The sequence below is a fragment of the Callithrix jacchus genome, chromosome 3, assembly GCF_049354715.1.
Source record: "Callithrix jacchus isolate 240 chromosome 3, calJac240_pri, whole genome shotgun sequence".
NCBI lineage: Eukaryota > Metazoa > Chordata > Mammalia > Primates > Cebidae > Callithrix > Callithrix jacchus.
The window spans coordinates 108,397,577-108,412,082 of NC_133504.1; the positions used below are offsets into that span (position 1 = coordinate 108,397,577).

Sequence of the window (14,506 nt, forward strand, 5' to 3'; positions counted from 1 at the left end):
ATTGTTAATGTGAAGGAAAATTGGGTGAAGGATATACACAAATTCTATGTGTATTGTTTGCAAGTTTACGGGGAAAATAATAACATTCATAGATTTGTGATTAGAACACAGACTTGTTACAAAATACAGATTAACAAGAGAAAAACAAACAGAAGTTTGTTAACATGTATATTTCACATACATATGGAAGACACCCAGAGAATGAGTAATGTTCCAAGAGGTGGCTTTGAATTCTGGCTTTTATAGATAGCATTTTTAACAAAGAATAGTAAATTCTAAGAGAAGTAACAACACAAACGAAAATAACTTTGAGTTTCTATGACTGCAATGTGGGATAAGGTAAATATATGGCAGATAAAGGCTAGTGAGTAAAGATTGTTAATATAAATTCCTCTGGTATCATCTCCAGGCAGATGAGGATCTAAAGTTGTCTTCAGTGGTTAACCTTGGTTCTTGCTGGGGAGAAGAACAAAGGGTAGGGCCAGAATACCTTTTGTGTTTATAAATCTATGTCCAGCTTTTAGGCAAATAGAGGGAGGGCAGAAAGTTCTGCTATATCATTTCTTCTTTAACGCCTTCAACTCAACAGTCCTTCATGCTATGGTAAGGCATATTCTGGTCTCCCACACAGGTCTTCTGTAAATCCAAATATACAGCAATATGTCATTTAATGACTGGGATACATTCTGAGAAATGCATCATTAGGCAATTTTATCATTGTGCAAACATGAAACTCACACAAATCCAGACGGTATTGCCTCCTGCACACCTAGGTTATATGGTATAGCCCAGCAGTCCCCAAATTTTTGACACCAGGGACCAGTTTCATGGAAGACAATTTTTTCACTGATGGTAGTGGGGAGTGGGAATGGTCTTGGGATGAAACTCTTTGACCTCAGATCATCAGGCATTAGTTAGATTCTCATAAGGAGTGCACAACCTAGATCCCTTGAATGCACAATTCACAGTAGGGTTAGGATTCCTATAAGAATTTAATGCTGCTGTTAATCTAAAACAGGAAGTAGAGCTCAGGCGGTAATGCCACTTGCCCACTGCTCACCTCCTGTTGTGTGGCCCAGTTCCTAACAGGCCACAGACTGGTACTGGTCCATGGCCCAGGAGTTCGGGACCCCTGGTATAGCCTATTGCTCCTAGGCTACAAACCCACATGGCATGTTACTATACTGGATACTGTAGGCCACTGAAACACAATGGTAAGTATTTGTGCATTTAAACATAGAAAAAGTACAGCAAAAATATGGTATTATAATCTTATGGGTGTATTATTTACGTGGTCCATCATTGACCAAAATGTCTTTATGCAGAATGTGACTATAATAAGTACTTTCTAAAGAAAAAATTTCAGGGACGTTAATAAACTCAGAACAATAGCAAAAATTCTACTCCTCATGTTAGACTTATTAACAAATATTATCTTCCCCATGATGTCTGCTTCTGCAACCTTGGTTAGAAGTAAAATTTTATAGTATAATCTCTCATGGACTTTTTAAATTTCTTATACTATATATCACAATCTAAACCTTATCACTGATATATATGTTTAATCTTACCTATTAGGAAGGCAGAATGTGTTAAAACCAGAAAAATATTCATTTAAATCCTAGTTCTACCAACCTTGGCCAAACAACTTACTTTCCCTAAGCCTTGGGCACTTCATCTTAAAAAAGTGAGGATAAGGAGTTAACCATTATCCTTGGGAAGATTAGATGACATACGCACATAAAGATCTTTGGACAATATCTGGCACAAAACTGATGCTGAAAATATGTATTCTGAGAAGATGGCGCTGTAGGACCAACTCAGGATTGCAGCTCCCAGTGAAAGCACAGAGGGTGAGAGGACGCTGCATTTCCAGACAGATTTTTATTGCCCACAGACCAGGAGATTCCCAGGTGCAGGAACCCCACAGGCCGCCAGCGCGGCTGTTTGGGCTGGCGCAGTTGTTTGGGCCAGGGCCGCAGTGCAGCGGCACTCCATACAAGATACACTGGTTTGGTTGCTCTGTTAAATTGGCAATTGGAGATTTTGGCAGATTAGCACATTCATCTGATTAAACAGGACTTAAACAGAAAGCCAGGCTAGGAGATTCCTGGGCAGCAACATTGTTCCAGCCGGCACAGTGGGTCGCTGCATGGGAAATCATACAGATCTCGGCACCCTTTCAGCATAACTAGAACACCTGGGAGAGAGTCAACCATTCAACTTAAACAAAAAAAAAAGGGCTCTGAGGCAGGGAGCCAGGTGATCAGGCTCAGCGGGTCACACCCCCACAAAAACAAACAAAACAGCAATTGGAAATGCTAGGGCTTGAGAGTTTCACGGCATGCACAGCTGAACCCAGGATGGTGCAGCTTGGAGGGGGAGGGACGTCCGCCATTACCAAGGCACTCGACCCCTACGCAGCCTGCCATTGCCGAGGCAACCTGCCATAACAGAGAGAGTCTGCCACTACAGAGGCAGGCCACCATCACCACGGCAGCTCTAACCATACCCATATAAACAGGACTACAGGGAATTACACAGGGCAGCAGGGCAGAGCCCACAACAGCAGGGCAGAGCCCAAGACAGCAGGGTGGAGCCCACGGCAACAGGGTGGAGCCCATGGCAGCTCAGCATAGCCACTACAGGCAGGCAGCAATTAGACTGCCTCCTTTCTGGGCAGGACAGTGCAACGGATACTCACAAATAAAACCCTAATCCCCCGGGACAGAGCACCTCAGGGAAAAAAGGGGCTTTATGAGTTCTGCTGCAGCAGACATAAATGTACCTGCCCAGCAGCCCTGAATGAACAACGGAGCTCACAGCTCAGCACTTGAGCTACTATAAAGTACAGACTATCTCCTCAAGTATGAAGTACAGAGTCTCTTCAAGCAGCTCCCTGACCCCATATATCCAAACAGTCACCTCACAAAGGACTGATCAGACTGACATTTGGTGGGCAACATTCTGGGACAAAGATAGCAGAAGAAGAAACTGGTAGCAACCCTCACTGTTCCACAGCTGCTACAGGTGTACCCCAGGCAAGCAAGGCCTAGAGTGGACCTCAGCAGTCCTACAGCAGAGGGGCCAGACTGTTAGAAGGAAAACTAAGAAACAGAAATACTTCATCATCAACAATCTGGACGTCCACTCAGAGACCCAATCGGAAAATCAGCAACTACTCAGACGAAAGGTGGATAAATCCACAAAGATGGAAAGAAACCAGTGTAAAAAGAAGGAAAACACCTGAAACCAGAACACCTTGCCTCCTACAAGAAACCACAACTCCTCACCAGCAAGGGAACAAAGATGGATGAAGAATGAGTGTGATGAAATGACAGAATCAGACTTCAGAAGGTGGGTAATGAGAAACTTCCATGAGCTAAAAGAACATGTTCTAACTCAATGCAAAGAAACTAAGAACATTGAAAAAAGATTTGAGGAAATGATAACAAGAATGGACAGCTTAGAGAGAAATATGAGTGAATTGAAGGAGCTGAAAAACACAACACGAGAACTTCGCAAAGCATGCACAAACTTCAACAGCTGAATTGACCAAGCAAAAAAAAAGGATATCAGAAGTTGAAGAACAATTCAATGAAATAAAATGAGAAGGCAAGATTAAAGAAAAAAGCACAAAAAGGAATGAACAAAGTCTCCAAGAAATGTGGGACTATGTGAAGAGACCTAATCTACATTTGATAGGTGTACCTGAATGTGACGAAGAAATTGAATCCAAGCTGGAAAATACTCTTCAGGATATTATCCAGGAAAATTTCCCCAACCTAGCAAGGCAGGCCAATATTCAAGTCCAGGAAATACAGAGAAAACCACAAAAATATTCTGCAAGAAGATCAACCCCAAGGCACATAATCATCCGATTCACCAGGGTTGAAATGAAGGAGAAAATGCTACGGGCAGCCAGAGAGAAAGGTCGGGTCACCCACAAAGGGAAGCCCATCAGACTCACAGCAGATCTCTCGGCAGAAACCCTACAAGCCAGAAGAGAGTGGGGGCAAATATTCAACATCCTTAAAGAAAAGAACTTTCAACCCAGAATTTCATATCCAGCCAAACTGAGCCTCATAAGTGAAGGAAAAATAAAATCCTTTGCGAAAAAGCAAGTACTCAGAGATTTTTGTCAACACCAGGCCTGCTTTACAAGAGCTCCTGAAAGAGGCACTACACATAGAAAGTAACAATCAGTACCAGTCATTCCAAATACATACCAAATGCTAAAGAGCATCAATAAAATAAAGAATCTACATCAACTAACGGGCAAAACAGCCAGCTAGCATCAAAATGGCAGTATCAAATTCACACATAACAATATTAACCCTAAATGTAAATGGGCTAAATGCACCAATCAAAAGACACAGACTGGCAAATTAGATAAAAAGCCAGAACCCGTCAGTGTGCTGTATCCATGAAACCCATCTCACATGCAAGGATACACAAAGGCTCAAAATAAAGGGATGGAGGAAGATTTACCAAGCAAATGGAGAGCAGAAAAAAAGCATGAGTTGCAATTCTCATCTCTGATAAAATAGACCTTAAAGCAACAAAGATCAAAACAGACAAAGAAGGACATTACATAATGGTAAAAGGATCGATACAGCAAGAAGAGCTAACGGCCCTAAATATATATGGACCCAATACAGGAGCACCCAGATATATAAGGCAAATTATTAATGACTTACAAAGAGACTTAGACTCCCACACAGTAATATTGGGAGACTTTAACACTCCACTGTCAATATTAGACAGATCAACCAGACAGAAAATTAACAAGGATATCCAGGACTTGAACTCAGACCTGGAACAAGCAAACCTGATAGACATTTACAGAACTCTCCACCCCAAATCCACAGAATATACATTCTTCTCAGCACCACATCACACCTACTCTAAAATTGACCACATAATTGGAAGTAAATCACTCCTCAGCAAATGCAAAACAACAGAAATCATAACAAACAGTCTCTCAGACCATAGTGCAATCAAGTTAGAACTCAGAATTCAGAAACCAACCCAGAACCATACAGCCTCATGGAAACTGAACAACTGGCTCTTGAATGTTGACTGGATAAACAATGAAATGAAGGCAGAAATAAAGAAGTTCTTCAAAACCAACAAGAATGAAGACACAACATACCAGAATCTCTGGGACACATTTAAAGCAGTCTCTAGAGGAAAATATATAGCAATAAGTGCCCATATGAGAAGAGTGAAGAGACCCAAAATTGACACCCTAACGTCAAAATTGAAAGAGCTGGAGAAGCAAGATAAAAAAAAATTCAAAATCTAGCAGAAGACAAGAAATAACTAAGATCAGAGCAGAAATGAAGGAGATAGAGACACAAAAAACCCTTCAAAAAATCAATAAATCCAAGAGCTGGTTTTTTGAAAAGATCAACAAAATAGACCACTAGCCAGATTGATAAAAAAGAAAAGAGAGAATAACCAAATAGATGCAATAAAAAATGATAAAGGGGAAATCACCACAGATTCCACAGAAATTCAAACCATCATCAGAGAATATTACAAACAACTCTATGCACATAAATTAGTAAACCTGGAAGAAATGGATAAATTCCTGGACACTTGTGTCCTCCCAAGTCTAAACCAGGAGGAAGTAGAAACTATGAATACACCAATAACAAGGTCTGAAGTTGAGGCAGCAGTTAAGAGCCTACCACCCAAAAAAAGCCCAGGTCCAGATGGGTTCACAGCCGAATTCTATCAGACACACAAAGAGGAACTCTTAGCATTCATTCCTTCTGAAACTGTTCCAAATACTCCAATAAGAGGGAATCCTTCCCAAATCATTTTATGAGACCAACATCATCCTGATACCAAAACCTGGCAGAGACTCAACAAGAAAAGAAAACTTCAGGCCAATATCCATGATGAACATAGATGCAAAAATCTTCAATAAAATACTGGCAAGCCGATTGCAACAGCACATCAAAAAGCTTATCCACTATGATCAAGTCGGATTCATCCCGGGGATACAAGGTTGGTTCAACATACGCAGGTCTATAAACGTAATTCACCACATAAACAGAACCAAAAACAGAAAGCATATGATTATCTCAATTGATGCAGAGAAGGCCTTTGACATAATTCAACAGCCCTTTATGCTAAAAACCCTCAATAAACTCGGTATTAATGGAATGTATCTCAAAATAATAAAAGCTATTTACGACAAACCAACAGCCAATATCATACTGAATGGGCAAAAACTGGAAGCATTCCCTTTGAAATCTGGCACTAGACAAGGATGCCCTCTCTCACCACTCCTATTCAATATAGTACTGGAAGTTCTAGCCAGAGCAATCAGGCAAGAAAAAGAAATAAAGGGTATTCAAATAGGAAAGGAGGAAGCCAAATTGTCTCTATTTGCAGACGACATGATAGTATATCTAGAAGACACCATCGTCTCAACCCAAAAACTCCTGAAACTGATAAGCAACTTCAGCAAAGTCTCAGGATATAAAATCAATGTGCAAAAATCACAAGCATTCCTATACACCAATAACAGACTCAAAGAGAGCCAAATCAAGAACGAACTGCCATTCACAGTTGCTACAAAGAGAATAAAATACCTAGGAATACCACTAACAAGGAACGTAAGGGACCTCTTCAAGGAGAACTACAAACCACTGCTCAACAAAATAAGAGAGGACATGAACAGATGGAGAAACATTCCATGTTCATGGTTAGGAAGAATCAATATTGTGAAAATGGCCATACTGCCCAAAGTAATTTACAGACTGAATGCTATCCCCATCAAGCTTCCAGTGACTTTCTTCACAGTACTGGAAAAAACCACCTTGAACTTCATATGGAACCAAAAGAGAGCCCGCATAGCCAAGTCAATTCTAAGCAAAAAGAACACAGCGGGAGGCATCACACTACCAGACTTCAAACTATACTACAAGTCTACAGTAATCAAAACAGCATGGTACTGGCACCAACACAGAGATATAGACCAATGGAACAGAACAGAGGCATCAGAGGCAACGCAACATATCTACAACCATACAATCTTTGATAAACCTGACAAAAACAAGCAAGGGGGAAATGATTCCCTGTTTAATAAATGGTGTTGGGAAAACTGGCTAGCCATGTGCAGAAAGCAGAAACTGGACCCCTTCCTGACACCTTACACTAAACTTAACTCCAGATGGATTAAAGACTTAAACTTAAGACCTGGCACCATTAAAAACCCTAGAAGAAAATCTAGGCAAAATCATTCAGGACATAGAAGTAGGCAAGGACTTCATGACCAAAACACCAAAAGCATTGGCAGCAAAAGCCAAAATAAACAAATGGGACCTAATGAAACTCCACAGCTTCTTCACGGCAAAAGAAACAGTCACTAGAGTGAATCAGCAACCAACAGAATGGGAAAAAATTTGCAGTTTACCCATCTGACAAAGGGCTGATATCCAGAATTTACAAAGAACTCAAACAGATTTACAAGAAAAAAGCAAACAAGCCCATTCAAAAATGGGCAAAGGATATGAACAGACACTTTACAAAAGAAGACATACATGAGGCCAACAAACATGAAAAAATGCTCATCACCACTGGTCATCTGAGAAATGCAAATCAAAACTACCTTGAGATACCATCTCACGCCAGTTAAAATGGCGATCATTAAAAAATCTGGAGACAACAGATGCTGGAAAGGATGTGGAGAAATAGGAATACTTTTACACTGCTGGTGGGAGTGTAAATTAGTTCAACCATTGTGGAAGACAGTGTGGCGATTCCTCAAGGACCTAGAAATAGAAATTCCATTTGACCCAGCAATCCCATTACTGGGTATATATCCAAAGGACTAAATCGTTCTACCATAAGGACACAGGTACACAAATGTTCACTGAAGCACTGTTTACAATAGCAAAGACCTGGAACCAACCGAAATGCCCATCAATGATAGACTGGACAGGGAAAATGTGGCACATATACACCATGGAATATTATGCAGCAATCAAAAACGATGAGTTCCTATCCTTTGTAGGGACATGGATGAATCTGGAGAACATCATTCTCAGCAAACTGACACAAGAACAGAAAATGAAATACCGCATGTTCTCACTTATAGGCGGGTGATGAACAATGAGAACACATGGACACAGGGAGGGGAGCACTACACACTGGGGTCTATTGGGGGAATAGGGGAGGGACAGCGGGTGAGGGGAGCTGGGGAGGGATAGCATGGGGATAAATGCCAGATATGGGTGAAGGGGAGGAAGATAGCAAATCACACTGCCACGTGTGTACCTATGCAACTATCTTACATGTTCTGCACATGTACCCCAAAAGCTAAAATGCAATTAAAAAAAAAGAAAACAAAAAAAAACAATGCTGGAGCCATCACATTACCTAACTTCAACCTATACTACAAGGCTGCAGCAATCAAAACAAATTGTACTGGGACAAAAACAGACACATAGACCAATGGAACAGAATAGAGAGCACAGAAATAATGCCACACACTCCTCTAACCATCTGACCTTTGGCCAAGGTGACAAAAACAAAGCAATGGGAAAATGACTCATTTAATGAGTGGTGCCAGGATAACAAGCTAACCATAAGCAGAAGATCGAGACTAGACCATTTCCTTACACCATATAGAAAAATAAACCCAAGATGGATTAAAGACTTAAATGTATAACTGAAAACAATAAAAATCTTGGAAGATTAAAAAAAAAAGAAAAGAAAATATGCATTCTATTGTGGTTCCCCTTACCATTATTATTAACTAAGCTTCTTGGCACAGGGACTTTGTGGTTGAAGTTCAAAGAAACTTGAAATGTGGGTGCTGAAAAATGAGGTAGTGAATTGAAGTGGTCTCAAGTATGGTTTTTCAGGTTTATATGTTTGTGAAACATTCTCATTTTACCAATGTTCTGCTCTAGATTAGTACTGTCCTTTTTATACATATTTCAACTCTCGAAAGTACACATTTATATACGAAAGTACACATTTATATACTATCTAGCCCATCCCTTTGAAGTTTCTTGTAAACCTACAGCAAATAAAAGACTTTTTTCTACAGAGATATTGAGTAAATACTAAATGTTTTCTTTTTCTATTTCTTTCTGTGATGCAGGACCTTACCTCCCATTGCCAGCTCACTAGCTTGGGTCCCATTCTTGGATCTGTCAGTACCTATTCAAGGGGACCTTCCTCAAAACCTACAGTGTTTGCACAACTTTGTTAAAATCTTCTGTATTAGTCTGTTCTCATATTTCAATAAAGAAATGCCTGAGACTTGGTAATTTATAAAGAAAAGAAATTTAATTGGCTCACAGTTCTACAGGTTGCACAAGAAGCATAATATTGGCATCTACTCAGCTTCTGGGGAGGCCTCAGGATACTTACAATCATGTTGGAAGGCAAAGGGGAAGCAGGAGTCTTACATGGCAAAAGCAGGAACAGCTGCGGGGAGGTACTACACACTTGTAAATGACCAGACCGCAGGAGAATTCACCATCGCAAGGACGACAGCACCGAGAGGATCATGAGAAATCCACCCCATGATCCAATCACCTCCCACTAGGCCCCACCTCCAACATTGGGAATTACAATTTGACATGAGATTTTGTGGGGACACAGATCTAAATCCTATCATCTTTATTCCAAAATTAACAAAACATACTTTATTTATTCTAACCCTATTTATATTCCAGCCTTATTTATTATGTGTATTGGAACTTACAAAAAAATGAACAGCACTGGAGTGACATAGAAGGACAATTCACTTACTTATATATGAATATTCTGAAAACATTTATTAGCCTAAGCTTAGTTATTCTCTCATTCATTTGTTCTTTCATAAAGACTTATTGCACATTTAGTACCTACCAGTCACTACACTAAATACTGAAAATACAAACTACAGTGAAACCACAGCTCCTACCCTAAAGGAGCTCATATCCTCTAGCGAGACAAACTTGTAAACAGCTCATTATAATGCACTGCAGAATGTGCAATAATAGAGATGTTACAGAACATTATGGGATCATAAAAGAGCATTTCAATCTGGGGAGAAAAGGAGTGTCATATCAGATAAGGCATCCTTGGACAGAAGATGATTAAACTGACTCTAAAGCAGTGTTCTCAGCCATAGTTTCCATGAAAGTCACCTGGGAAAATGATTGTTAAACTCTGATTCCTGTGTTTTTTAATTCACTCACATAAATTCTGTAGTAATTGACCTGGGGTGTTGCCTATGCATAAGGACTTTTTAAAGCTCTAATATTTCAAGGAATTGGTGGAATCTATTAAAGATGAAGACAGAGAAGGTGGGAAAGGGCACAGAGAGCAGCTATGCCAAGCAAAGAACAGTGTGAGCAAAGGCACTAAGGAAAGAATGAGCTTGGTGAGTAGGAAAGGCATTCTAAAAAAAGGTTAAAAAAAAACACGGCATGAAAGTTCAGACCACAGGGGTGGTGAGAAATGAGGCATGGGAGATGGGCAGGGATCCCAGTGCACTGCCTTTAGGACAACAGATTTAAGGCTAGGAAATGGCATGGTCAGATTTACATGGTGGATAACTTACTGCGCTAGTTGAGAGGAGGCAGGCAGGTGAATCCAGGAGCTCCAGGAGAACCACCATCAAGAACAGACTCTTGACACGGCATTTGGGAGAGATTCCTAAAACTGTTTACGAAGTCATATTAGATGGTCTCAAGTTCTGTTTGAAGTGCCGAGTGATGTAGAAAGAACAATCTGGTGAACAGGTGGAAGGAGATTAACACCTACTGAGATAGAGAAGATAATAATAGCCGTATGTTGAGGAGGAAATATGACATGCCTGTTTGGAACACGGTGCATTTGAGATGCCTGTGGAGTGTTCAGGTGGATGTATTGCATTAGGCCACCTGGTCCAGATTCAAGAATGGGTGATGACTTGGACTCATGCAAGGTTGCTTCTGCTTGGCTCGCTTCTGAAGCAGCAAATGAGCAATGCAAAGATAAGGATGTAACTGGCTGACAAACTCCCTGTCTCTTTTATCTTAAGGAAATGCATTTTAAAAAGCACTGCCTTAGCAATGTATATGGAAATTTTGCCCACTAGGACAAAAGAATTATGAATCTATGGGCTTGTTGTCTTTTGTACTCTCAGTCATGCCAGTACCCGTGGCTTAGGTCATATCTGAAGCAACAGTTCTGCTATTCCACAAACCATATCACACAGGTCTAATATTTGAGATATGGGCCTTGGAATTCTCGCTGTGTTAGCACTGGGGAAAACACCTTACCCACCCAAGTCAATTTGGTCACGTACAACTCTAAGATTCTTTTTGTTATATCTCAGTGGTCAAGAATGTTTAGAGGTAGGGGGATAAGGGCTAAACCTCCCTAAAACTTCAATGCCAGGTTATAAACAAATCAAACTCGGTAGCACAGACAGACATTTATTAGTGTTCTGGCTATCCATTTTCATAACAAAGCACCCTAAGCCCTAATGGATTGAAAACAATTTGATTATTATCTCTTATAATTCTGAGATATCACCAATCTCAGCTGGATTGTTTGTTCTTGAGGAGTTTCAGGGGTCATTCCAGTTGGGGTTCTGGAGGATGGATTGAAGTAAATATCCAAGATGACTACTCACATGGCTGGTTTTCGATGCTTACTTTGGCCAAGAGCTCAGCTAGGGCCAGAACACCTATGCATATTCTCTCCATGGGGCTTGGGCCTTCCACAGCATAGCAACTGGAAACAGAAATAGCCAGGCCATTTAAGGGCTATGCCCAGAACTGGCACAGAGTCATTTCTGCCATATTCTAGCACCAGAACGCCAACAGGGCTTCTCCAGATTTAACAGGGTAAAGAAAGAGGCTCCTGTGTCTTAATGGGAGAATGACAAGGTCACATCTTTCTGAGGAAGATACAGCCTGTGCTGGCTGGCTGTGGCAAGTACAATCTGCCACAAATTAGCAAACAGGCACAGCACCGTCATGCAACCTGTTCTTTAACAATGATGAGGTCTCAGCTCTTTGTCCTTTGGCTCCAAAAATACTTTTCATGAAAAGCTTCACCTGAGGCAAGTATAAAGCCATTCCAGAGATAGTCTTTAGCTAGTATTTGTTTTAATCATATGGTATCAAATAATCTGAACTGCCTGAGGCCCATGGGACACTTCAGGTCCATGGGATCCAGCTTAGAACACCATTCCAAAGGTTACAGCCTATAGATCTCATTAAACGCTTATATTCTATTTATGCAAGGTTGGTGAATGTCTCTAAAATAGTCATATATACACTTCTGTACTACCTATGAGACAGTATTTTAAAGCAACATGCAGATATCATAACAAGGTGGTAGGACTTTGCCATATATGTCTATTGGGGACCACCGAGAGTAAATTTGTTTTTCACTAAGCACAAATGCACAGTAAACCATGGGATAAGAACATCTGAGCCTTTGTAGAAAGCTTAGGATTGGAGTTTTTTATTTAGTAGACCTCTGAATATAAGTTGTTGACCTCATTTTTACCTATTAAAACAAATAGGAGTAGATGAAATAACTCAGGAAGGGTGAGCACAGTGAGGAAAGCAGTGATTATTGGTCAGTCCCTCGGAACCACCAACATATAAGAGGCTCCCAAAGGAAGAGGAGCCATACAAGGGGTCAAAGAAAGACTGTGGAGTTAAGCAGAAACTGTATATACAGCCTCTAGAAAGACAGCCAAACAGTAATTTAAAATGCATTAAGATGGTCTAGTAAAATAAGAATTAAGTTTGTTTGTTTGCTTTACTGGCATTGGCAACTGGAAGTCACAAGTCATTTTTGCAGATGTGCTTTCAGTGAATTATGGTGAGAAGGCAGATAACTGGGTTTGAGAAGTGAATGCAAGACAAGGAAGTGAAAACTGGCTCTGAGAATGTTTGGTTATAAAAGAGAAGTGGAAAGCCTCAAGAGGGACATGGGATTGAAGGGCAATTTTTAGACAGGAGAGACTAGAGCATGTTTCCAGGGTGAGGGAAAATGAGAGAGAAACAGTGAAGATGCTGTAAAAAGAAAAGACATTTCCTATTAGGTTTCAGAGGAGAAGAAAGGGAAGAGATACAGTTAAAGTTTAAGAAATTGTTTTAAGCCTAAAGACAGGAAGGAGACAGATGCAATTAAGTATGGCAAAATAAGTGACAAATTTATGAATTTGGAATCTGATCTTATTTTCCTCTCCAATTTTCTCTCCAACGATGTGGCCAAGCATTTGTGTTCTCTTTCTTAGGGACACTTGCATAGCGGAAGCATAAAGCAGAAGTCTGTTGAAGACAGACTGCCCTAGGTTTTTGTGTTTGAAAGTTGAAATGTACTGAGAGTCAATACTAGGTCATTTCTTTGGCAAGTAGGGAGACAGGCCAAGTAACTTTAAGAGATGAGAATGAAATAGAGAAGAATGGTGATGGAATTTTCTTCAACTTGGGAGGCATGAAGGCGTTGGCGTGTCTGGAGAGAAACCTAGATGACACTCCCCACAGCCACTGCCACCCACTCCCCACTACCCGGTCTTTGAAAGCATCTCCGGAGATGGCTGAAACTCAGAGGAGAATGAGATGTGGCCCATTTAGGAATGCTGGACATCAGGCAGAGAAGTACTCCTCCTCTCAGAGTACAAGCCGAAGGTCAAAACAAAATAATGGTGCTGACAGGCTTCAGGTTTGGACCCTGAAGTGTCAACAGCAACCATAGCAGATGAAGTTCCAAGGGGCAAGGCCCTACGCAAGTTCCTAGGATCCTCAATCAACCTCAGCACAAAGATATAATTGAAGTTTTCATAACCCTGGTGAATGGGAACTCAAAGTCAAGCTTACTTTGTAATTTAGTTTCAAAACACAAAGGAGAAAAATTTAATGGGGCAAAATCATGCCTTCTGCTCCATGTATATCTTAAGTATGGCTAAAAGGTTTATAGATGAAGGAAGTCAGAGGAAGATTGTTCATAAAGCATTTTTTTTTTTCTGAAAAGAAAGCAAGGTTTCCAAGATTGACTGGAATAGGGACTGAGTAGAGAGCATATGAAAGGGGTAAACTGGGGAAAGGTTTTTGAGGTAACTGAGGAGCATTCTGACCCAGGACTTCCAGACAATGTTAAAGACCCCACTGAAAATGAAAATCATGACTTTTTAGTGATGTTAGTCAGATAAATTGTGTGATTGTTTCCTGCAATCCATAGCCATTCTGGCCTTGGAGTCGAAAAAATGGGTTGCTGAATTGCTCTTGAGCTGGGTTTTGCTAAGAGAACACAGCAGGAGAAAAATGTGCAAAGTAAATAAAGGTGTAGATGAAAGACTGCTTTTCATCAACTATTATTTGCAGACTGGCTTGGGAAGGCAGACGGCCAAGAGGAACCAACAGCTTTGTGGAAATACAAGCAGAAATTAAAAGCCTGACATTTCCTGGAGGATATTATGGAGTTGTTTTGATTTTGTTTGATTTAAAGTAGAAGAGCAGTGCTTCAGTCACTTTCTTCACAG

General features: G+C 40.5%; 1 long non-coding RNA gene across 2 annotated transcripts in view; it reads right to left on the reverse strand.

The window, feature by feature from the left end:
* Positions 1-14,506, reverse strand: part of LOC108590846 (uncharacterized) — a 71,398-nt gene that overhangs the window by 17,877 nt on the left and 39,015 nt on the right. For both annotated transcript variants that reach the window (XR_008480155.2, XR_001910561.4), the window contains 3 exons: positions 11,639-11,739; positions 10,580-10,749; positions 491-636 (listed from right to left, as the gene is read on the reverse strand). This is a non-coding gene — a long non-coding RNA (uncharacterized LOC108590846). The remainder of the gene's footprint in view (positions 1-490; positions 637-10,579; positions 10,750-11,638; positions 11,740-14,506) is intronic.